This window comes from Danio rerio, chromosome 24, assembly GCF_049306965.1.
Source record: "Danio rerio strain Tuebingen ecotype United States chromosome 24, GRCz12tu, whole genome shotgun sequence".
NCBI lineage: Eukaryota > Metazoa > Chordata > Actinopteri > Cypriniformes > Danionidae > Danio > Danio rerio.
The window spans coordinates 3,842,695-3,867,500 of NC_133199.1; the positions used below are offsets into that span (position 1 = coordinate 3,842,695).

Genomic DNA, 24,806 nt, shown 5'->3' on the forward strand with positions numbered 1-24,806 from the left:
AGCTGACTGCCCCAGCCCTCGCTGCGCTCGAAACCGTGTCAGGGCTACAAAAAACTGCTTGTTTGCTTCGGCAGGGCAGATTTCAAGTGAAAAATGTTAAACGTGCAGAATGAGTTATGGTGCATGCAAATGTGATTTATGCAACAAAAAGTGCAAAGTTGACAGAATGATGTTATATAAAACTCACAATGGGCCAGGAATGCATTTTAAATGGACCTATCAGGTTAAATTAATTGTCTCTACCATTCTTTGTATACTAGTAATTATAGTGGTAGTAATATGGTATACTTGATATACATCCATATGCAAAATTCATACTGTATGCTTTCTTTGCCATTCCAGATGACTTTAATAATCAGTGATTTGAGTCAGTGCAGAGATGTGTGGATGCAGTCCTCCAAGCTCATGATGGAGTCAGACACAATATTCATTCTGTCTCCACTGCAGCAGGACTTTATATTCTATACTGGACATTATTTCTGTTCAGTGACAAGACTTTTGTCTTAGCAGAGTCAGATCTTACTGTCCTAATTAAATAATTTATAATCAAGGCAAGATCATATTTTTTGTTGGTCAAATAATTGTAATTTAGAGGCCTTTGCCTTTCATATAAGCCACTTCTGATACCAAATGATCGACTAGAATTATTATTTGTTGGCTCTAAAACTTGGATAGGCGACAAGACTTTTGTCCGGTAGTGTACATAAACACACACACACACACGCACACACACACATACACATGCACACGCACACGCACACACACACATATATATATATATATATATATATATATATATATATATATATATATATATATATATATATATATATATATATATATATAATATTATTATTATTTATTTAAATGATTATTACTACTATTATTATTAATTATTATGATTATTTATTATTATTATACTTATTAGTATTACTATTATTATTATTACTATTATTATTATCAATTATTCATTTATTATCAATTATTAATTAATTAAATATTATTAATTATTTATTAGTATTTAATATTGTAATTATTATTATTGTTACTATTATTATAATTTATTTTTTACTATTATTAATTATTGCTATTATTACTATTATTGTTATTATTATTATTATTATCTCTGCTTTGCATGTGCACTTAAAAATAGAAAATGATTATTTTAGACTGTAAACGCGGCGCATAAGCAATTTCTTAAAAAAAAAAAAATAAAATAATGAATTTTGGACCTGTAGCACAGTATATTGATTAATGTGCATAAAAACTATTTAAACAATTCCAAATCAAACCAGGTTGATTTTCAAAACCCCATCCATCTGTTTTCTTAGTCTTTAAAGTGTAAAAAAAAAATCTGTATCGGTTGATCCAAAGATCCTTAATTGTTAATAATCCCTCTAACCTTGATTCTGGTCACATGCAGAAGTCTCCTATTTCACACAGCTCAATTAAAGGTGATAAAAAGGACAATATCACCCCCCCCCCCTCTGTGCACATAATGGGCTATGCCTAGTCTCAAAGGCAGATAGCCATGTATGCCTGGTAGGCATATGACACTGTGCGTACAAGAGTGTAAATGAGTAGGAATGTGTGCGTACAGAAAGTGCTCGCAGCTCTGCAATGACAGAGACACACAAAACAATTTCACGCCCCCCAGGGGAGCGCAGCGATGGAGGTGCTGGGACTGAGACACGGACCCTTGCATGCGCGCACCAATTCCTCCGCTTCAATTAGCGTTCTGCTCGCGCCTGCTGGCCGCCGATACACAGGCGACTGCCAAGCATGAAAAACACCCAACAACACGCTTGGGCTACAGCAATCTGTCCCTGCCTGTGACACATACGACTCTAATTTTACCCTTCCCAAACTCAATATAGTGCCTTCGACTGTATGACACGGCACAGTCCACTTCCCTCAGCCCGAAAATGCAGAATCCGCTTATACTTTCACGGTTTAATTCGAGTCGGATTGTTACTGCCAAGTCATGATCGCCTAAAACGATAACCTTGCACACAGAAATGGCAATTTTCTTCCTATTTAAAATGTGTGGCGCAAATTTATCACCCACAAGTCTCACATGTGGTTATTACAGCATCATATAAACAATAACCTCGTGGTCCCTGAAGCAGTTAGATATTATGTTAAGAAATAACTCAGTGTCTCCTTTAAGACCCAATGAAACTGTCTGAGGAGCTCAGTGCTCACGCATTTACTCCTAAAACAGGACGCTGCCTGAGGCATATGGTATTAATAACTTTACTAGCCATTTTATAAGCTATTCAAATTATTTGTTAATGTTTAACAGCAGAAGAGGGACACTCTCATTCTGGAGTCTCTTTTATTAGTGAAAAACAGCAAAAAAACAAACAGTAAGACAATAGCTGCGTATGAAATTGCATACTTGTACACTATTCTACGCCATTTTGTAGTATAAATAGTGTAAGTAGTGCGTTTACACTAAGGGGCGGAGCTATCGGGCACACATGTTGGATAACTTTATTTATTTTAGATGGTGAAAGCAGGTATTACTCGCGGCAGGTATTATTTGATAGTCTGGTCATTTATTTCACTGATTTGGCGACCGTCAAACGTCATCAGGGAAACGGTTTGAATTTCCGCTTAGTGAAAAACATTAGTGCTCCATTTGGGACAACACTACATGCATATACTATGCTATTGAGTGTGTAAGTGCATAAGTACATAGCGCATGAGTGCATAGTGTATAGTGTGCCATTTTTTCTTTAGCAGTATAATAGCATTAGCTTATAAGCCAACATGTGACTAAAGAAGCCTTTTAGGAGTATACTAGCATTCACCTCAAAGCAAATATACTTAAACAATACAAATTTACATGTCTTTGAAGTACTTTTTGAGTATACTAGCAAAGGTTAACACAACTAGGGATCACGATTATTTGCATTTATTGATTTTAATCCCCACTAGCTTAAAACTAAAATTATTTTAAATTTGGTTTTGTAGTTCGGGCCTAAATACATATTTGTTGCCGTTTTAAAAGTTCATTTGATTGACAATTCAAAATCTGTGGATATTATTGATGCCTTTATTTGGTCAAATTGCTACTTTTTACTGTCATTCAATGGGTTTTTGGTCATTATCAATGCATTGTCACCTTAATTGAGCGTGTGCAGCGCAGCAAAAATAGACCCAGTGCCAAAACTATCACAGCAATACAGAAAACATGAATTTAATGTAGATGTCACAGACAGCTAATTGGAGTATACTAGCATTAGCATCAAAGATAAAATAAATTAAACAACATACTGTAGATTTCATAGACAGCTATTTGGCGTACACTAGCATTAGCATCAACGATAACACATATTAAACAACACACATTTAGTGTATCATAGAACCAACTTTTAGGTGCACATTAGCATTAGCTTCCAAGCTAAAACAAGTAAACAACAGATTCAGACTTTAAAGGAAATACTTTTAAAAGTATACTAGAATTAATCTAAAAGCTAACATACAAGTAAGGAATACAAATTTTAATAGAAGCAACTTTTTGGAGTATACTAGCATTAGCCTTACAGCTAACTGCATTAAAGCGCAACTGACGCAGGCAGTTCACGTGACCATGACAAAATGGTGGATGTAGTACATCCGAATTTCATTCATACTGCTCACATTCAAACTGTATAGAACGTACTTTTCAAACAGCCGAGTTGTACGTTTGAGTTCAAATGCCGTACCTACTAAGTAGTAGGCGGTTTCGGACGCAGCCACTCTTAAAAGTACACTAAAATTTGTCTAAACGCAAATGCACAAGTAAACAACACAAATTTAGGTTTTAGATTTCATAGAAGCTACTTTTTGGCGTATACGAGCAGTAGCATTACAGCAAACACAAATTAAAAAACACGCATTTAGTGTATGTTTCATAGAACCAACTTTTAGGTGTACATTAGCTTCCAAGTAGGTAGGTGCAGTAGGTAGTGCTGTCGCCTTAGAGCAAGAAGGTCGCTGGGTCGAACCTCAGCTCAGTTGGCGTTTCTGTGTGGAGTTTGCATGTTCTCCCTGCCTTTGCATGGGTTTCCTCCGGGTGCTTTGGTTTTCCCCACAGTCCAAAGACATGCAGTACAGGTGAATTGGGTAGGCTAAATTGTCCGTAGTGTATGAGTGTGTGTATGAGTGTGTGTGTGTGTGTGTGTGTGTGTGTGTGTGTGTGTGTGTGTGTGCGTGTGTGTGTGCGTGTGTGTGTGTGTGTGTGTGAATGTGTGTGTGGATGTTTTCCAGAGATGGGTTGCAGCTGTAAGGGCATCCGCTGCGTAAAAACTTGCTGGATAAGTTGGCGGTTCATTCCGCTGTGGTGACCCCGGATTAATAAAGGGACTAAGCCGACAAGAAAATGAATGAATGAACTTTTAAGTGTACATTAGAATTAGCTTCAAAGCCAAAACATGAGTAAACATCACACGTTTAGATTTAACAGATGCAAATTTTAGCACTTGGTTGTAAAGTGAACAGGCAAAAGTAAAGTAAACAACACCAATTTAGACCTGAAAAGCTCGTGCGCACAAAACATTCAACAACACTAAATTAGACATCGATTAGATATTGGCATTTTGTCTCATTCGTGTATTAAACTGCATTAAATATTAAATATATTCTTGCTAGCCATGATTGTACTTCAACGCGCAGCATTTTTGTTCTTAACGCAAACAGACAAATCACTATTTTTCTGCTTAGGAAACTGCGTAACTCATTTCACATGCACTTAAAACGTCTGAATCCCGTATCGCGGCTATCATCAAGACCGGTCACGGTACAATAATGGCTCCATCATAAACCAGCATACTTAGAGTAGCAGAAAAGTAATTAAGCAAACTGAAGATGCTTTTGGAGAGACAGGAATCATATCAGTGTTTTCCAGTGTGCCTGGCGATGCCTGCAGCTCTTCCACGGCATGTGCGCTCGCTGATATGAACGACGGAGCTTTTGTTGTGTCTTACTTACCAACACCACACCGCTCCTCATTAACCTTTGCACAGATAAGCCTGTTTCAACGGCATGTTTCAACGGCTCCACTGAAGCGGCTCCTCATCCGACAAAAATACCCCCCAAAAATAGCATATTCCTATCCTGTTTTAAGATGCCGTATCATTATTGTGAGCCAGTCTGCGCAATCGGGATTTCAATTCCGACTGCAGCTCCGAGATCTTGGCCTAGTTGCCACCAGATCCACCTTTAATTACCCAACATGTATTCTGGGGCCGGTGTTCATTCTGGCACCGCTAACAAGGTTAAAAGGTGCAGCTCGAGTCTAATGAGATTCACGATAATTCGCTGAGTAATTGTTAACAACATGTTACAGCTTTTTTCCTTCTTTCTCAGCTCGCATACGCTTGTTAGAGGAGACATTCGGGTAGGAAGGAGCTCCTTTCTGGGCTTCTTGTGCAGCTTTGTGTATAAGAGGAGGAGGAGGGTGACGGAGGTGTGAATATACAAAGACGCTAAGCAAACACGGCTTTTATCGGAAGCAACATGCAGGGGCACAGACAGGGGAGTGAATATTAACTGCCGGTGTGTAAGATAATTGGCACCAAGTGATTATTCATCCACTCGGGTCAGCATTTTAATGCTAGGATCAGGTGGAAGGCAAGCAGTGTGAAGAACAAACACGAGTAGCGGAGGAAAAGGGCAACGGCGAACGTGTGGGATCCAGCAAACTGCAACAGCACCTGAGTTTTCCCTGAAGCTTACACCAAATACTATTCTGTCGGAAACTAAGGGTTGATTTGCAAGAGGTTGGTGTTCCACTGGTGGCTTGCCACCTTGGTAATTTCATGCCAGCCTCCAGTAACAAGCATGTATTGAGTGTCTGGAGTCGGTAGGCAACCACAGGCAGGTTACAGGTGCTGAACCGCTAGTTGTCCGCCTAGAGGAAATCTTGGTTAACAAACCACAGAGAAAGTAAAAACAAGTGGTGCAAAACATAGTTAGCTCACTCACTGTTAGAGTGAACACTATCATGTCTGAAATACAGTACGCCTTATAAGTGACTGAGGGAGTTGAGTAACAAACACGGTTGCACCATTACAATCAGATCATGTGGAATGTCATGCAAAAAAACAAATATAGTGTGAGATTGGTGTGTTTTCCTAAAAGATACTGGCTGTAAATGTGTGTGGAAATTTTAGCAGTATGATAGCATTAGCTTTTAAGCCAACATGTGCCTAAGGCCCAATCCCAATTCCTCCCCATTAGCCCTTACCCCTTCCCCTCGTTTGCACGTGCGTGTCATTTACATTTAGTCATTTAGCAGACACTTTTATCCAAAGCTACTTACAAATGAGGACAAGGAAGCAATTTACACAACTATAAGTGCAACAATGAATAAGTGCTATATTCAAGTTTCAGGTCTGTAAAGTCTAAGTAGGAAAGTATTAGTAACTTTCCTTCTTAGGAAAGTGTCAAGGGGTAGGCATGTCCCAATTCTCTTTAGCTTGAAGTCGTAGGGCTAAGGGGAAGAGGTGAATACCCCTTCGAATGAAGATTTATCAGGACCCCACTGGAAACCAAGGGGTAAGAAAAATTGCTAGAATACACCAGGCACACCGGTAGTATTGCTGAAACCGCGAGTAAGGAGATCCACAAATTAGTATTTTTTGTCGATATTGCGAATTTTTACAACAAACAAGGACATGTTTTAATATATTCATAACCGCGTTTGTGTTTTACCGTCATGCTTTAAAAAAAAAAAAAACGTTAAAATAAAAATAGCTAAATTTGGCTATCTATAATCCATAATCATAACTCCTGTTCTGCAGTCCTACAACAATCTGACACTAGAATACCCTGTGAGAGAAGTTTAGTAGCTGAGAATGAGCTTTTTACAGTGTCTGCTATAATGTTAATGTTGTTGTTGGTGTGTTTACATAGATGAACAAGGCTACTGAGTAAATACACAGCACAGTTACGATCTTATTGCCACATTAAATCATTAGGATAACATGATATCATTGCCTTAAGTGATTTCCTGAAGATAAATACCAAAAAAAAAGCACAACTGGATTAACTACAGCAGTCGCGATCATCTGATCTCATATGAAGCAAGAGATCACGATGATGACGTGTGCAGGTGCTGTCCCAATTCTTAGGGATACATTTTGAAGTCGGTAGTATGGGCCAAGGGGAAGGGGTACAAAAATAGAATTGGGATTGGGCCTAAAGAAACCTTTTAGAAGTGTACTAACACTAGCATTGATGCAAATAAAAGCAAACAATATCAGTTTAAATATCTTTGAAGCACTTTTAGAGTGTACTAGCATAAGCCTTAAAGCTAACACAACTAAACAACAAGACTTTGCATATGCGGATGTCTGAGTTCCAGGCAGTCAGCGGGTGCTTTAAGCACACCTCCCCAGGAGAGAGCAGCGAAGGTCAGACAGTTCATCAAGGGTCTACTGCTAAATCCTATCACACTATAGTTGTTAAACGTGATATTTAATTCATCTTGTCTCTATCTAACGACTTTTCGGTCCTTTTAAATCTATTGCTTGTTCTCAGGTAACGTTTTTAGCTGAGCGCAAAGATAAGTTAATATATTTATTTATATAACCATGTACACTGATTCTGCACATCTAGCTGATTGCTTGCCTCCCAGGGAGTTCCCAGGCCAGCGAGAGACATAGTCCCTCCAGCATGTCCTGGGTCTTCCCAGAGGCCTCCTCCTGGTGGGACATGCCTGGAACACCTCTCTAGGTAGGCGTCCAGGACACATACAAAACAAATGCTGAGCCACATCAGCTGACTTCTCTCAATGTTGAGAAACAGCAGCTCCTCACCCTATCTTTAAGGGCGCACCCTGCCACCCTGCGAAGGAAACTCATTTCGGCTGCTTGTATCTGAGATCTTGTCTTTTCGGTCATGATCCAAAGCTCATGACCGTAGGTGACCACCTTGAATTCAATAGGAATTTTTTTAATTGCATTGTAAATACTGTACTTAAACACAAGCCATATTGTAGCAAATTAAAAAAAAATCACATTTGTGGAGTTGGAAGGATTTGGGAACATGTCTTTCTTATATAAGAATAACTCAGAGTCCTAAAGGGCAGCATAATTTTATTCAGAACAGCATTGAATGGGTCTCCAACGCCTTTAAAAGTTGTCTGGGTTGGCACATAACTAGGTTTTGGAACGAATCCACAGTCTTCAAGGAACATAAAATTTATAAGGCAAATATATATTCTGAGAAAAGCAGACAAAAGTGGATTATTTTAGTAATAAATGAGCAGCGGTAAAACAGAAAGTGGTACATCCACAATCACAGATCCAACACAATATAAAATCTCTAATTATCCAATGAAGCGAATGGCATTAAATACAAATAAAGGCTAAAATAAATAAGTAGATTCCACCCTCCACTGCATTTTTCATTCTATCTGGTTTCTCCTCTCTCCAGCTGTACAGAGCAGAAAAAAGCAAGCTCGAGGAAGCAGATCATCTGTTCAGCCTTCAGGAGGGCGAAACATCTGTGCGCTTTCAACAAATAGGTAATCAAAAATCAAGTAAATAATGCCGATATTAAAAATGAAACAACACTCCTTCTGCTGATCCCGTTGCAGCTTATGGGAATATTTAACAGAGCTCTCAGTAAATGTCCATCAGTAAAGATTAATCCAAGTGAGAGACACTGCAAATACTAGCACAACAGGTTTTACTAAGATCCAAAAATAAAGCTACGTAAACTGCAAAAGAAATCTTGTATTGGTGTACAGTTGTTTATCATTTTACTCTAATTACTACCATGGTTCAACTGAGGCTTTGACTAAACACTAACAATTTTGATTATGAAATATATGCAAATTAAACTATTCCAGTTGCGTAATTGCCAATGAAATTTTACCTTAAAGTAAATAAATAAAAGACACAGTGAAGCTAATTAAAATAAATACTTAAAGTTTTATGATTGAAATTGTAAAACACAAAAAGTAATAATTTGTAATAATAAATGTAATAATTTTGTAATCTTCAACCCTAAGTTTTGGGGAAACCTAATGTTTTAGGGGGTATTTTTCAACCAGTGCACCATGAAAACTAATCACAGTAAACAACACTATTAAAAAGGAGCAATACATCAAAATTCTCAACAACAACAACAACATTCATAGTCTGCAGAGAAATTTGGCCTGGGTACCAGTGGACATTTCAGCACAACCAACAATCCATAACACACAGTGGTGAAGAACTTACTAAGATCAAAAAAATAAGCTACGCAAACTAGTTAAAAAATCTTGTATTAGTGTACAGTTGTTTACCATTATAAATCTAATTTAAAAAGTCTGTTCATTTGCTCCTTTGACTTAACACCGATGATTTCAATTATGATTACATAAAATATATGCAAATTAAACTATTTTAGTTGCCTTATTGCCAATTAAATTTTACCTTAAAGTAAATAAATAAATAATAAAAAATACACATTAAATACATAAAGTTTTAAGACTTTAAGGTGTTTTTCAGCCGGTGGGCAAGAGAAACTAATCACAGTAAACAGTGCCATTAAAAAGGAGCAATACATCAAAATTCTCAACAACAACATCAGGGAATCTTCAGAGAATCTTGACCTTAGGCACCATTGGACATTTCAGCACGACAACAATCCATAACACAGCAAAAGCGGTGAACAAATGGTTAGTAGATAAAAACATTAACGTTTTGGAGTGGCCCAACCAGAGTCCTGACTTAAATCTAATTAAGAATCTGAGGAAGGAGCTAAAAATCAGTTGGATGGCAAGCAGACCCGCCAACCTGAAAGAATTACAGCTAATCGCTAAAGATGATTGGGCAAAAACACCACAGGCAACATGCAAAAAGCTAGTCAGCAATTATAGGAAGTGTTTGATTGCTGTAATAGTCAATAATGACCAAGACTTTTCTATTGATTATTCAGAAGGGTATGAATATTTTTTACATGCCACTTTTTGTTTAAATGTAAATAGAAAAGAGATTTTTTTTCCTCAATGATACCCCCTGTCCATTTGCCTGTGTCATATCCGGTAACAATAAATAAATAAATAAAGAAAGAAAGAAAGAAAAACAAAACAAAAATAAAATAAAACAAAAAGTAAAACATAAAAAACATGAAAAATAAAAAACAAACAAAACAAAAAATAAAACAAAACAAATAAAAATATAAAACAGAACAAAAAAATAAATAAAATAAAACTAGCTGGTTAAATAAACAAAAATAAATAAAAGTAACTTTTAAGTCAGAATTTGCCAGGGGTAAATAAATAATTATAAATAATTTCAGGCTTGAGTGAATATATAGACATCCAAATAAATATATACAGTAAACATACTTCAACTTGCTTAATACAGAAAAATCTAAAATCTTTCAGGTTTGTAAAAAGATCTTTAGTATTGCTAAATCATTTTGCATAATATATTTGCATGAACCCAACCCTGCATTTTGCATACATACACGCCTACCTATACACATGTATACATATAAAAATAACCTACATATTTAAAATGCATGCTACTTTACACATCTGTAAGATCCAAGAATTCAGCTTGCACCTTAAAACAAATGTTTATGCATTCATACTTTTTTTTTTTTTTAAATCACGGCCTGAATGTGCTTGGTCATCGAGGAAATGTTTAAACTGATTCACAAAACCCCAACAATACATTTCCTCCATCGCTATTTAAAAAGTCGTTGAGACATGCAAGTCATTTCATCGCTGGCCTAATAAAAATTCTAAATTTGTAAAGGCCAAAAAAAGGCCATCACAAGAAGAATAAGTTCTAAATGAAAGCCTTTATGCCACAATAATGAGGTACAAAGAAGTCGCCAGAGCTAAAAGGACTCAGCAGTAATGCTCTCCTCCTTTTTCCGAAAGGCCACTAAAACTGCTTTTACAATATCCAGCCACTTTTACATAATTCATGTATGCAGTGGTCACACAGATAATTACATTAGCAATAAGCAAGGAAAGTCTTCCTTTTTAACATGCACCCTTTGACTCAAGTGCTAGAACAAAAGTGTGAATAGACACGGCTTTCACCATTACCTTCTAGTCCCGTCAGGAACGTTAATGCAATTTCAAATGGCCATTCATTCCACAATCTGCGAACCTTTTTATCATAATCCAATTACTAGGTCTCGTTTATCAGCCCGCATTTTATCACCCAAAAACAATACGACGAGAGGTCAGTACCATTTACTTCTGCTATTCACACGCTCTGTTTCTTAGAAAGAGCTTTGGTTAATCGTGTGGCTGGAAGCAAATGAACAAAAATGTGAGGAACAGGGGCTTTTTGAGGGATACTGACTAGTTATGATCCCTTTAAAACAAACAATAAATCCAAAGATATTATTTTATCAAATACAAGCATTCTAGTTGATCTTGTGCAACACAAACATTGTGTTCATTAGACTGTCATAAAACCTTTATGATGATGACATGGCTCACAATGGAAATGAGAGTTTATGTATGCTTATTACTAGATAGGATACAGCTGCAGCGGCTAGATAGGATACAGCTGTGGATATACACATCAATACAACATTTTTTTATGACGCTGTACAACGATAATTAATATTTTTACAGAACTGTGACGATTGGGTTTAGGGTTAGGGTAGACGTTAAAAAGTAAAATTCTTGGGGGGGGGGGGGGGGGGATTTAATAAATAACATAAAAAATACTTAGTACAGCTACTGTTTTTACGTTACTGTGATGGTTGGGTTTAGGGTTGTGGTGAGGGGAGACGTTAATAAAATACAATTAATGGGAAATTTTAATGATAAGGTATTTTTCTGGTAGAATGTCCCAAAGGGACATTAAACTGTTCTTTGATATCTAAATAGTAGGCTTATGGTAGTATAGTAGGCTTAATTAGTAATAGTGGGCTTAATTAGTGAGCTTATATAAGTTAAAATATCCAGAAATGGTGTAAGAAGCTCTTGTATTGCTCCATACAATACTGCTAGAATCAGAAGGTCCATTACTATATATGGTTTGTGTCGTGAATATTAATGAGCTCTGCTTACAGACACGCGCGCACGCGCACACACGTACACGCACGGACAGATATAATATAAACCCAATCAGAGTAGTTAACTTATTTTGCTCACCAGATCTTTTGTGGATAAAGACTAAACTATAATGAAACTTGACAAAAGCGAGAGAGATGTAACGCGTTGTATATTGGAGATATATTGTCAAAGAAAACAACCAGGACTTCTGCATGAACTGCATGAACATATGACAGTTGAGCTGAGTGAGTTGGCATGATTCAGCAGTCTACACGTGTTTGTTGAAAGATTTGCTTCAAATTTCACAAGGGACACGATAAATTAACCAAAGATGTAACTACACATACCTCATGGCTCCTCGGAGTGGAGATAAATGAATGTGTAATCTGTAAATCTTGCGTCCTGAGGCGAGTTTGAACATGCCTCGTGCTGTCGTTGCCCAGTAACGCGCAGTAAACAAACTGGTGCTCGGGTTTTCAAAATAAAAGTACCACATACATAGTAAGTAAAATATTCGTTTAAAATAACCAAGAGAGAAAAATGATCACTGTTGTATCACTAGAGAGCGTTTGGCTTATTAAACGCAGCCTGAGGCGTGCATATTAAAGTCCTTATGAAATCAATACTAACCATATGATTTTGTTAGCACAGAATGCCAGTTTTGTGATTAATCTGTGCATGTTAAGAATAAAAACAAACAGTTTGCCCTTGTCATTTTTAATTTAAATCTGAAAATGCACTTTCAGTTTGTTTTTAGTTAAATTATCAATTACATGATTTTGAGGTATTTAACCATGCTGCTCCAATTCTCAGTTTTGACAACAAGCAGAAATGGTGAGCAGGAGGAGTCTGTTAGATTGCAATAACTATTTAAAACACCTTTCCCAAACTTTCTGAATGAATTCATTTTATTTAAATATCTACTTTACTACTCTCAGCCCCCGGTAGAAAAAAACAAGCCACAGCCACTGATTGCTCATTTAAAATTTTGTTTCACTAGGAACTGCGTCACAATATAGAAAAAAAACAAAAAAAAAAAACGACGATCGCAGCTTCAGGTTAACTGGGACTTAATTCACCTCAGAGGTTTTCTTATGATCTCAGAGCTGCATGTGAGTCGTGTTCTCTTAGCTGCTAATCAGGTCCAGATAAATGACCTACGCAAATGGCCCATGAGTTTTCTCTGGCCCGTTGTTCACCAGGGTATTACACTTGTGGAATTTACATCAGAACGAGGAAACAGGGGTGTATGAGGCTCACAGTATGGCCATTTCTAACACTGATCTCTTATTATTCTACTATGCATTAGTATACACAGATTTTCATTATAGGGCACCTGTTATAGAAGATTTGCGCCAAAAACGCAAAATTCCAGCAATGGCGGATATGCTTTGTATTATTAATGAAAGATAATTTCAACAAACACAAAAAAGCAATGTGTCAGAAATGCCAAAAAAGGTGTTAACCCATATGCATTAACCATTAGCCAGTATTTACATCAATTTTAACCTTCGTGGACCTCAACAATATTTTGTGGTATGAATATCTGAGCATAGCCTCCGCAATAAATAAAATAAACAAATATATAGGCGATGCGGTGACACGGTGGGTAGCACGTTCGCCTAACAGCATCAAGGTCGCTGGTTCGAGCATCGGCTGGGTCAGTTGGCATTTCTGTGTGGAGTTTGCATGTTCTCCCCGTGTTTGGGTGGGTTTCCTCCGGGTTCTCCGGTTAATACTTGATTAAAAATGAGTTGAAACAACACAATTATTAGGATTTCATAGGGACAACTTAATTGTTTTATGTTCAATCCACTTAAATTTGTATAAAGGATTAAGTGAACTTAATCAGTGTTGTGAAAACATGAAGGAGATGTGTGGAACCGAGCATTTTTTACAGTATACGCTCTTTTCTGAACACTTGAACACTTAAAAACATTGGCAAAGCTGGAATGGATCGGATTTGTTTGGATTGGAATGATGATCACAACACAGATTGGGTAGATTATGGAAAAGAATTGTGTCTTAAATGACAGAAATAGAGGGAATAAGTTAAGCTGTAACCTCTAAAATCTCTGTACGCATTAACCATATGCTTAATACCCTGACACACTAGACCTCGCATTACTGCTAACTCTGAGTTTTTGGCTTTACATGGCTGTTGAAAGTGCATTGGATTTGTGTGTTCAAGTTTTTATTTATTTTTTATTCCTGCCCTTTTGGCATTGATTTAACCATGTGGCTAAACATTTCAAGATAAGAGCGGTATTTACTTCTCTGGTTGGGACAGATAACATCCCAGCTCATTACGCCAGCCCTGTTGGCTTAAACCCTATCGGACAGACCTTTACACAGTAAAGCCGTACAGAAGCATTGTTCAGGTTACGAGGGGAAAAAAGAAGAATAAAGCATCTCTGATTCTAAAGTAGTCATTTAAAAGCTTTTCTGGAGCTCTAGTCTTATGAACTGTGCTTTTCTAATAAAACGAGAAGTAAATAATAATAATAATGATAAGTAAAATATCACACTTAAAGAACTTAAGACAGAGTAAAACCGGAAACATCTAAATCAGATCAGCAAAATTGGCGTAATTTAAGATGCTACATATATATTTCAAGCTTTATATTTTAATTACATATAAATGTTTATAGATTAAGTATACAGCTGACAAATAAAAAAAATGAATTTATTATTCTTTACTATATAAAACTTTAACCCAAAATGATATAACTTTATATGAGGAAAATAGTTATGTAGGGTATTGTGCAATTGTATTATTTATTACTTAAAAAATGATATTAATAGGTTGTCAACATGTTTTTAATTTACTGTGACATTAAAATAAGTTGATTGATAAAGGCTGCGTAAAAAATAGGCTGGATAAGTTGGCTGTTCATTCCACTGTGGCGACCCCTAATTGATAAAGGGACTAAGCCGAAAATAAAATGAAGGAATGAACTTGATAAAGTTGGTTAAATGTACTTCAAGTTGATCCTCTTGTTGACTTTTGCGTCAAAAATGACCCACGGCACTATTTTATTAGCATAAAAAAATAAACAATGCTTCACAAGTTTTGTGACTTTCTAAAATGACCCCAACATTAGAATTTTTTTTCTATTTTCATGAAGGCTGAACACATTTGAATTCAACCCAGGCTCATTGTGAATAAGTACCCAGGTCTACATTTCTGGGGACAGTGATATAGATAACCAGATAATCTGCTTGCCTGTTTTTGCAAATCCACTAGAAGCCACTGTGTACACTTTTTAATGATCACAAATTCCTCTCGGGCGTCCTCTTTTTCCCCATAAATACACCAGGGGGCTGACCAGGCCAACTTGCTGTCAACTGATTGACGCTAGCATTTTCAAAAGCCATTAAAAAAGAAAAGAAAAGCCGTCACGGTCGAGTGATTTTACCACGTTTTCAGCCTGTTGTTTATTTATGTATTCATTTATTTATTTTTTGCTTTTGTTTTACCAGGTTTAACCATTCTTCGCCAGCCTCCAACCCTGTTGTCGCGGTCAACACCCCTCTGCGTCCCATATTAGCGTCATATGCGGCAAGCCACTGGGCAAACTGGTAACACCGGAAAAGCTGCATGTATGGAGGTAAGCGGTCAGCGAGTGCTAAAATGAACAGAAGCCGTTGGCAGCTTCACATCGCCCCGTAGCGCTTGTTTTAAAGATGAAATGCAGCCAGACGTACATCTGACTACATAATTCACACTCTCCAGAAATGTAGACAGGGGTACATAGCCACAATGAACACGAGTGTTGCATTTAAAAGTACAACAGTTGTCCTTTAAGTAAGGGCAAACCCTGTGCACAGAATTCTAGGACAACCGGGGGGTTTAAAATAACATGAAGTTAACTTGATTCAATCTAAAATTGAGCCAACAACATTTTATATCAACAAGTATATCAGATTTAAATTCTGATTATTATCAGATAATATTCTGATTATTATTATCATTATATTGATTATTATCTTAATTTCACTATTGTTTTTTTATTTTTTTAGCTTTGATCCAGTCAAATGGTTGAAGAAAGTAATGTGATCTACACCCACACTATGAACTGTAAAGAATAGGCTACGATTAGCTAGCAGCGATTAAGATTACATGGTTTTGCAGCATCAAACAGTTAGCTTAGCAACATGCTAACAGCAAACTCCCCTGAAACAAACTCTAAGCAAGTGTATTTGTTCGATACGGGCATCAAGAAAGTGTCAGTCTGTGTAAAACTCTCCAGATCTCTCTCTTGGGACGTTCAGTATGCTGCTTCAGGAGACATTTACTCAGAAACTGAGCTATAATTACAACCTTTTCTGTCTGTGTTTTTACGTGAGGCCATGCAAACAGACGCTCAAACTCCAGCAAATAAAAACATTAAAACACCCTTTCCGCTATCAATTGAATGCCAAGAATAAATAAGAGGATGACATAATTGACACACACACACACACACACACACACACACACACACACACACACACACTACAAGCTGTCGTGAATAAATAGAATACAATTGGCTAGCAGTGATTATGATCCCATTGTTTTGCAGCCTCAAACAGTTAGCTTAGCAACATGCTAACACCAAACTCTAAGCATATTTGTTCGATACACATATTAAGAAAGTGTCAGTCTGTGTAAAACACTCCAAATCTCTCTCTCTTGCGAGGTTCAGTATGAATTAGATGCTGATTCAGAAGACATTTAGTTGAATCGAAGATATAATTACAACCTTTTCTGTCTGTGTTTTACATGAGGATATGCAAACAGACGCTCAAACTCCAGCATTAAAACACCCTTTGTGCTTTCAACTGAATATCAAGAATAAATAAGAGGATGACATAACTGACACACACTACAAGCTGTCAAGAATAAGTTGCCTACAATTAGCCAGCAGCGATTATGATCCCATTGTTTTGCAGCATCATGCAGTTAGCATAGCAACATGCTAACACCAAACTTCCCTGAAACAAACTCTAAGCATGTGTATTTGTTTGATACACGTATTAAGAAAGTGTCAGTCTGTGTAAAACACTCCAGATCTCCCTCTTGTGAGGTTCAGTATGGATTAGATGCTGATTCAAAAGACATTTAGTTGAATCGAAGCTATAATTACAACCTTTTCTGTCTGTGTTTTACTTGAGGATGTGCAAACAGACGCTCAAACTCCAGCAAATAAAAACATTAAAACATCCTTTGCGCTTTCAATTGAATCCTAAGAATAAATAAGAGGATGACATAATTGAAGACAAAGAGTTTCCACAGTGGTAATGGTTTGTATATTTGTAATTAATACAGAGTTTATTGAAAGCGGCAGGCTCACAAACACCTTGAAATCCCTACCTCTCCTCTCTCAGGGGCTGAATGAAGAAATTCACAGCCTGCCTTCCCTTGGCAATATTATCTCAGACGAGCAGACAATTTGCCTCTTTGTTTAAGACACCAATACCACTGAAACTTCATTATGACAAAATCCCATAAATAAAAGCAGTGGTTATGGAGTTATTGAGATTCGCTGTACTGAAGCTAACATCCTCGCATATAATGGCCCTCTTTTTTTTTTCCTCTCCGCGTCTCGACTGAGGAGTAGATCAAGTGAAGGTTGCGTCGACCTCTTGCATGGCCTACATTCTAATGGGAGAGCTAATTGCATAATTTGTTTTAGAATTAACGGCTAATAGCAGGCGCTCTACGATCCGCAGCCAAACTCCCCCTCCCTGGCTTCCCGTTTAACTGGAATTTACGGAGGCTTTGGACAATGAGTCATCAATACTAGGGGAAAATAACACCAACTAAAGTCAACAACAACCGTGCTTAGGAACGGCACACAATAAGTGCTAATAAAGATGCTAGGTTGCGTAGCATCATCATGCTAATATGCCTGAAGGCTAATGGTTTAATATTAGCTGACTTTGTTATGAAATAATGCTAATCGATAGCTATTTAAGGTTAAATTAGTGATGATGGACATGCTATGTTTGTGTAACATCAGCATGCTAATATGCCTGAAGGCTATTTATTTAATGTTAGTTGATTTTGTTAAGGAATAATGCGAATTGATATTTAAGGTATAGATATAGTGCTGATGGAGATGCTAGGTGTTCATAGCATCATCATATTAATATGCCTGAAGGCTAGTGAATTAATATTAGCTGACTTTGTTATTGAATAATGCTAATTGGTACTTAAGGTAAGTGGCTCTGAAGTGAACTGGAAAGTGAGTCTGACATCAGTAGTGAGACATCCCTGCTGAAATAAACAGCTAAGACCAACCTGGCCAACTAAGACCAGCTAAATAGTGGCCAAAAATCCCTCTAAAACCAGCCTGACTAGCTAAAACAAGCTAAGACTAGCTTGACCAGCTAAAAGCAGCGAAGACTAGCTTGACCAGCTAAAACCAGCTAAGACCAGCTTGACAGCTAAGACCAACCTAACCAACTAAGACCAGCTAAAAAGTGGCCAAAACCTCTCTAAAACCAGCCTGACAAACCAGCTAAAACCAGCCTGACCAGCTTAGGCTGGGTCAAGCAGTATTTTTTAGTAGGGATATTATTATTATTATTATTATTATTATTATTATTATTATTATTATTAATAATAATAATAATAATAATAACAAAGTCGTTTGAACAAAAATGTAAGTGTTTCATCAATTAAATATTCTTATTTTGATTAAAGAAGACTATTTTTAATCTGTTAATTCAGTCAATTATTGATTAATACATTTATGAAAGTAAGTTTAGGAGGTAAATTATGATTTAATGCCAATATATTGATAATTTTAATAATAATAATATTAATAATAATAACAATAACAACATCATCAAAAACTACAGCAATAGCTTTAATATTATCATTATTAACAACATCAACAATTATAAAATTATTTTAATAACAATAGTAATAGTAGTAGTAGTAGTAATAATAATAATAATAATAATACAAAATAAAGTTATTATTTTTATTATTAATGCAGTTGAAGTTATTGATATTATTATTATTATTATTAAAATGATGATGAATCAGTAACACATTAGAAATAATCAGATGGCATCTACAGGCTGGATTAGCAGTGATGGTAGGATTGTCAATCTCACTCAAACCAGGCAATAACTTGGGCTTCACACGATGTAATAACCAAAGAGAATTGAGCGAACGAAACCAAACAAACAAAGCTCAGCTAAAACACTGAGATGCAGAGACACACACAGACTGGGCCTGAGATTCAATCAATAGCGTGTGATCCAGCTGTCAGTCAAACCTGTTTTACTTTCAGCCCGTGGCCAGAGTTTCACGCCTTCACAAACTCTCCAGTTTAAATTAAGAGTTTATTGGGAGATTTTATTTTTACTGATACAACAATAACAACCGCAAAATAAGAAACTATAGCTTTTCATTTTCTTGGGTGAAAATGTAGCATTACGTAGCAGTTGGATTAAGTGGAATCAACACTTCTATCTTACCATGTTATATAGTAATATTCAAGATCATTATGATTAAGATTCATTATGATGTTACGCTGACTTTGTCATGCCTACATTACTTAATATTTTTGCTATCTTTGTTTGTTATGTAGACTATTTGCTGCCACTTAAAAGAACAAGTATTTTAATAGTTAATTAGTAAGTCATTACTATTATTAATATATATATATATATATATATATATATATATATATATATATATATATATATATATATATATATATATATATATATATATATATTAATTTGGAACACAGTATTACAATCTATTTTTATGGTTCACAGTTTTAAACCCTGCTGCCAGTTTTTACAGTTAAAAAGGATAGTAATTTAACTGTTAAATGACAAAAGCCATAGTTTGGAAAACAGTGAAGCAACTGTACTGAATTATGGTTCACTGCTAGAAACCCTGCTGCCAGTATTTAACAGTTAAAATACAGAAAAGCTGTATTGGAAAATCGTAATAAAACTGTATGATTACACTTCACTGCTGGAAACCCTGCTGCCAGTATTTTACCGTAAAATTACTTAAAAGTGTGGCGGCTCAGTGATTAGCACTGTCCCCTCACAACAAGAAAGTCACTGGTTTGAGCCCCAGTTGGCTTTTCTGTGTGGAGTTTTTATGTTTTCCCCGTGTTGGTGTGGGTTTCCTCCGGGTGCTCCGGTTTCCCCCACAAGTCCAAAGACGTACGCTATGGTGAACTGAATAAACTAAATTGGCTGTTGTGTATGAGTGTGCTGGAAAGGCTGGATACATATTCTGGATGAGTTGGAGGTTCATTCCGCTGTGGCAACCGCTGATAAATAAGGGGATTAAATAATGAATTACTGAAAAGCCATAATTTGGAAAGTGGTACTGAAACTGAAGGATTACGGTTCACTGCTGGAAACCCTGCTGCCAGTACTTTACTGTTCAATTACAGGACAGCTGTAATTTAGAAAACAGTAATGAAACTGAAGGATTACTGTTCACTGCTGGAAACTCTGCGGCCAGTATTTTACTGTAACATTACTGAAGAGCCATAATTTGTAAAGTGGTAATGAAACTTTAGGATTACGATTCACTGCTGGAAACCCTGCTGCCAGTATTTTACTGTTAAATTACAAAAAAGTTGTCATTAAGAAAACAGTAATGAAACTGAAGGATTACTGTTCACTGCTGGGAACATTGCTGACAGTATTTTACCGGTAAATTACAGAAAAGATGCGATTCAGAAAACAGTAATGAAACTGTAGGATTATGGTTTACTGCTGGAAACTCTGCGGCCAGTATTTTACTGTAACATTACTGAAGAGCCATAGTTTGACAACAGTAATGAAGCTGTAGGATTACGGTTCACTGCTGCAAACTCTGCAGGCAGTATTTTACCATAAACAAATGACCAAAAAAAAAAGACTTGTTTTGGGAAAACAGTAATGAAACTGAAGGATTACGGTTCACTGCTGGAAACCCTTCTTCCAGTATTTTTTCGTAACATTACTGAAAAGGCCTAATTTGGAGAACTGTAATGAAACTAAGATTATGATTAATGGCTGGAAACCCCACTGCCAGTATTTTACAGTAAAATTACAGAAATTTGTAATTTAACTGCATTTCACCATTACATAACAAAACAAGTCATAACTTGGAAAACAGTAATGCAACTGTACAGAATTATGGTTCACTGCTAGAAACCCTGCTGCCAGTATTTATGCACAGTATATACAAATTACAGAAAAGCTGTAATTTGGAAAACCCTGCTGCGAGTATAATACTTACATAACAAAAAAGGCCGTAATTTAGAAAACGGTAACGCAGCTGAAGGATGTTCACTGCTGGAAACCCTGCTGCCAGCATTTTACCATTAAATTACAGTAAAGCTGTAATTAAGTAAATGATAATGAAACTGTAGGATTGCGGTTCACTGCTGTCAGTATTTTACTGCTAAATTGCAAAAAAAAAGCGTAATTTAGAAAACCGTAATGGGACTATAGGATACCAGTGCACTGATGGAAACCCTGCGGCCAGTATTTTACTGTAAAATTACAGAAAAACATAAAATAATTGTATTTTACTGTTTAATTACAGAACAACCATAATTTGTAACAGTAATAAAATTGTACAGGATTACGGTTCACTGCTGTCAGTATTTTATCATTAACTTAATAAAAGCCAGCATTTATAAAATGGTAATGAAAATAAAGGTTTGTTTCTATAAAGAATTGATTTTAAATGCCTTTGTCTGAAATTTGCATGTGCAAAATACACAAATATATATATAAAATATAACTAAACATGATCTATGGTGTTCACTTCCAGCTGGAATTTCTCACAAATTTAATTCTCTCTCACTTGTAATTTACAATCCAGTCCAAAAACAATCATGCTACATTGCTTTACGTGCAGCAAACACCTCTACCTCACTACATTATATAATGATACATTAACTATTTTACCCAATCACTTCACTCTCAATAGCCAATGATCTGTGTCCTTGCATCTCGGACACAGTGATATGATCTATTATGGCTCACCCACAATGCCTCGGGCGTTCCTTTTAATTATGGAAATGCTAAAGTGCAACCTTCATAGTACATTACCACAGTGACACAGAAATAATAGGGGAAAGAAAAAGGTTCATAATGGCGAACGTCTTTGTATTATTTGGTAAATAATGGCTCCTTGTTCAAACTTTCCATCATGGTCGGGGTTTGGAATTTGATTGTAACCTCAGGTCCTGTTCTCTATTATGCCTCATTGGAACTTAATATTGCTTTGCATTGTGTTTTAAATTGAAATATGACAGCGGCGCTGAAAGGACACATTTTTTTAAAGGAACCGTTTCATTAGCTTCTATTCTACGCTTTTACATTTAGCTTTTCAATTACGAGAAGACACCATTTGCCATTTTTCTAGTGCCAAACATCGTCAGTCACAAGTTATAGATGAATTGAGAGCTGCAGAAGTCAGAACGCAAATAGTTTATCAATTCACCGGTAGATTTGAAGCAATGAAAAGAATATGATTTTACTTCTTCAAAAACGCTTAAGCGAAAATGTCCATTAAAACAGTTCAAAGTGATTGCTGTCAAGTTCCAAACAGGCCAACAAGATTCATAAAAGTTTTATGCATTTAGCAGATATTTTGGGGGCAACCAAATCATATTTAATGGCACATATGATGTAAATAATAGCTGAATATACACTCACCGGCCACTTTATTAGGTACACCTTTCCACTTGCTCGTTAACGCAAATTTGTAATCAGCCAATCACATGGCAGCAACTCATTTAGGCATGTAGACATGGTCAAGATCTGCTGCAGTTCAAGCTGAGCATCAGAATGGGGAAGAAAGGAGATTTAAGTGACTTTGAACATGGCATGGTTGTTGGTGCCAGACGGGCTGCTCTGAGTGTTTCAGAAACTGCTGATCTACTGGAATTTTCACGCACAACCATCTCTAGGGTTTACAGAGAATGGTCCAGAAAAGAGGAAATATCCAGTGAGCGGCAGTTCTGTGGAAGCAAATGCCTTGTTGATGCCAGAGGTCAGAGGAGAATGGACAGACTGGTTCCAGTTGATAGAAAGTCAACTCAAATAATTTCTAGCAGGATAAGATTATGATTACTCTAATGGCCTCCACAGCCACCAGCACTCAATCCAATAGAGCACCTTCGGGATGTGGTGGAATGGGAGATTTGCATCATGGATGTGCTGCGACACATCTGCAGCAACTGTGTGATGTTATCATATCAATATGGAGCAAAATCTCTGAGGAATATTTCCTGTGCCTTGGTGAATCAATGCCACAAAGGATTAAGGCAGTTCTGAAGGCAAAAGAGGGTCCAATTCGGTACTAGTAAGGTGTACCTAATAAAGTGGCCAGTGAGTGTATATTTCAATAGAAGAGTCTATAATTATAACAAATGATCAATGTAAAAAAAAGGTCAAACCAATATTTGAAAACTACAAACCAAAAATATGCTGTCATGCAAAGTTGTTTTGTTGTTGTTCTTCGCTTGGGGGAGAAAAGAAGTTTGATATCTGCAATCAGCAGTTTAGTTTTAGCAAACATCTTGACACCATTTACACTGCTGAGAGTGAGATTTACAGTAGATGAATGTGTAAATATGTGCTGCCTGTAAAAGATAGCAATGAGAACACAGCAGGTACAAAAATCTGTTCATATCGATGTGAGTGCTTGTGCAAACTTTGAAATTAAATTCAATAAAACTAAACAAAATTAAAGGTCGCTGGTTCGAGTCCCTTCTGGGTCAGTTGGCATTATGTGTGGAGTTTAAATGTTCTCCCCGTGTTGGCGTAGTTTCCCTCCGGGTGCTCTGGTTTCCCCCACAGTCCAAACACATGCGCTATAGGGGAATTGAGTAACCAAAATTGAACGTAGTGTATGAGTGTGTGTGTGTTGAATGTGAGAGTGCATGGGTGTTTCCCAGTACTGGGTTGCAGCTGGAAGGGCATCTGCTGTGTGAAACATATGCTGGATAAGTTGTCGGTTCATTCCGCTGTGGTGACCCATGAATAAAGGGACTAAGCCAAAGGAAAATTAAATTAAATTAAAATAAATTAAATTAAATTAAATTAAATTAAATTAGAATAAATTAAATTAAATTAAATTTATTCATTCATTCATTTTCTTGTTGGCTTAGTCCCTTTATTAATCCGGGGTCACCACAGCGGAATGAACCGCCAACTTATCCAGCAAGTTTTTACGCAGCAGAAGCCCTTCCAGCCGCAACCCATCTCTGGGAAACATCCACACACACATTCACAAACACACTCATACACTGCGGACAATTTAGCCTACCCAATTCACCTGCACCGCATGTCTTTGGACAGTGGGGGAAACCATGAGCACCCGGAGGAAACCCACGCAAACGCAGGGAGAACATGCAAACTCCACACAAAAACGAAACACAAACCAGCGACCTTCTTGCTGTAAGGCGACAGCACTACTCACTGCGCCACTGCTTCGCCCCTAAATTAAATTAAATTAAATTAAATTAAATTAAATTATTTAGGATTGTGCAGTTTCATTCACAGAATTTCTAAACTACACATGTTGTATGCTGTAAACGAATATGCTTTTGGTCACATTCATAACCCATGTTCATTTCCCTCATTTAAAATATTAAACATGTCACAGAGTGACCATCTCTGATCCCTTAACTCAGTGGTTAGAGGTTTTGTAAATTACATAAAAATATGCTTCAATATACATTTTTTACTGCAAATGTCACATCCATGACACTGGTGAAAGCACTGCGTGACGATTCTTACAAAATATGTTCTGAGGTTAAAT

At 36.6% G+C, this 24,806-nt stretch overlaps 1 protein-coding gene and 1 long non-coding RNA gene across 12 annotated transcripts in view; one reads left to right on the forward strand and one right to left on the reverse strand.

The window, feature by feature from the left end:
* The window catches only part of adarb2 (adenosine deaminase RNA specific B2 (inactive)), a 597,874-nt gene that overhangs the window by 118,426 nt on the left and 454,642 nt on the right, over positions 1 to 24,806 (reverse strand). For 2 of the 10 annotated variants that reach the window (XR_012399654.1, XM_068217139.2), the window contains exon 1: positions 12,358 to 12,468. The exons of the other annotated variants lie outside the window; for them this stretch is intronic. The gene's annotated coding sequence lies outside the window, so the exon portion shown is untranslated. Of the gene's footprint in view, positions 1 to 12,357; positions 12,469 to 24,806 lie in introns of those variants that run through there. 10 annotated transcript variants of the gene reach the window in all.
* LOC137489203 (uncharacterized) overlaps positions 12,099 to 24,806 on the forward strand; it is a 143,481-nt gene continuing 130,773 nt past the window's right edge. For both annotated transcript variants that reach the window (XR_012399663.1, XR_011008567.2), the window contains exons 1-2: positions 12,099 to 12,255; positions 15,494 to 15,621. This is a non-coding gene — a long non-coding RNA (uncharacterized lncRNA). The remainder of the gene's footprint in view (positions 12,256 to 15,493; positions 15,622 to 24,806) is intronic.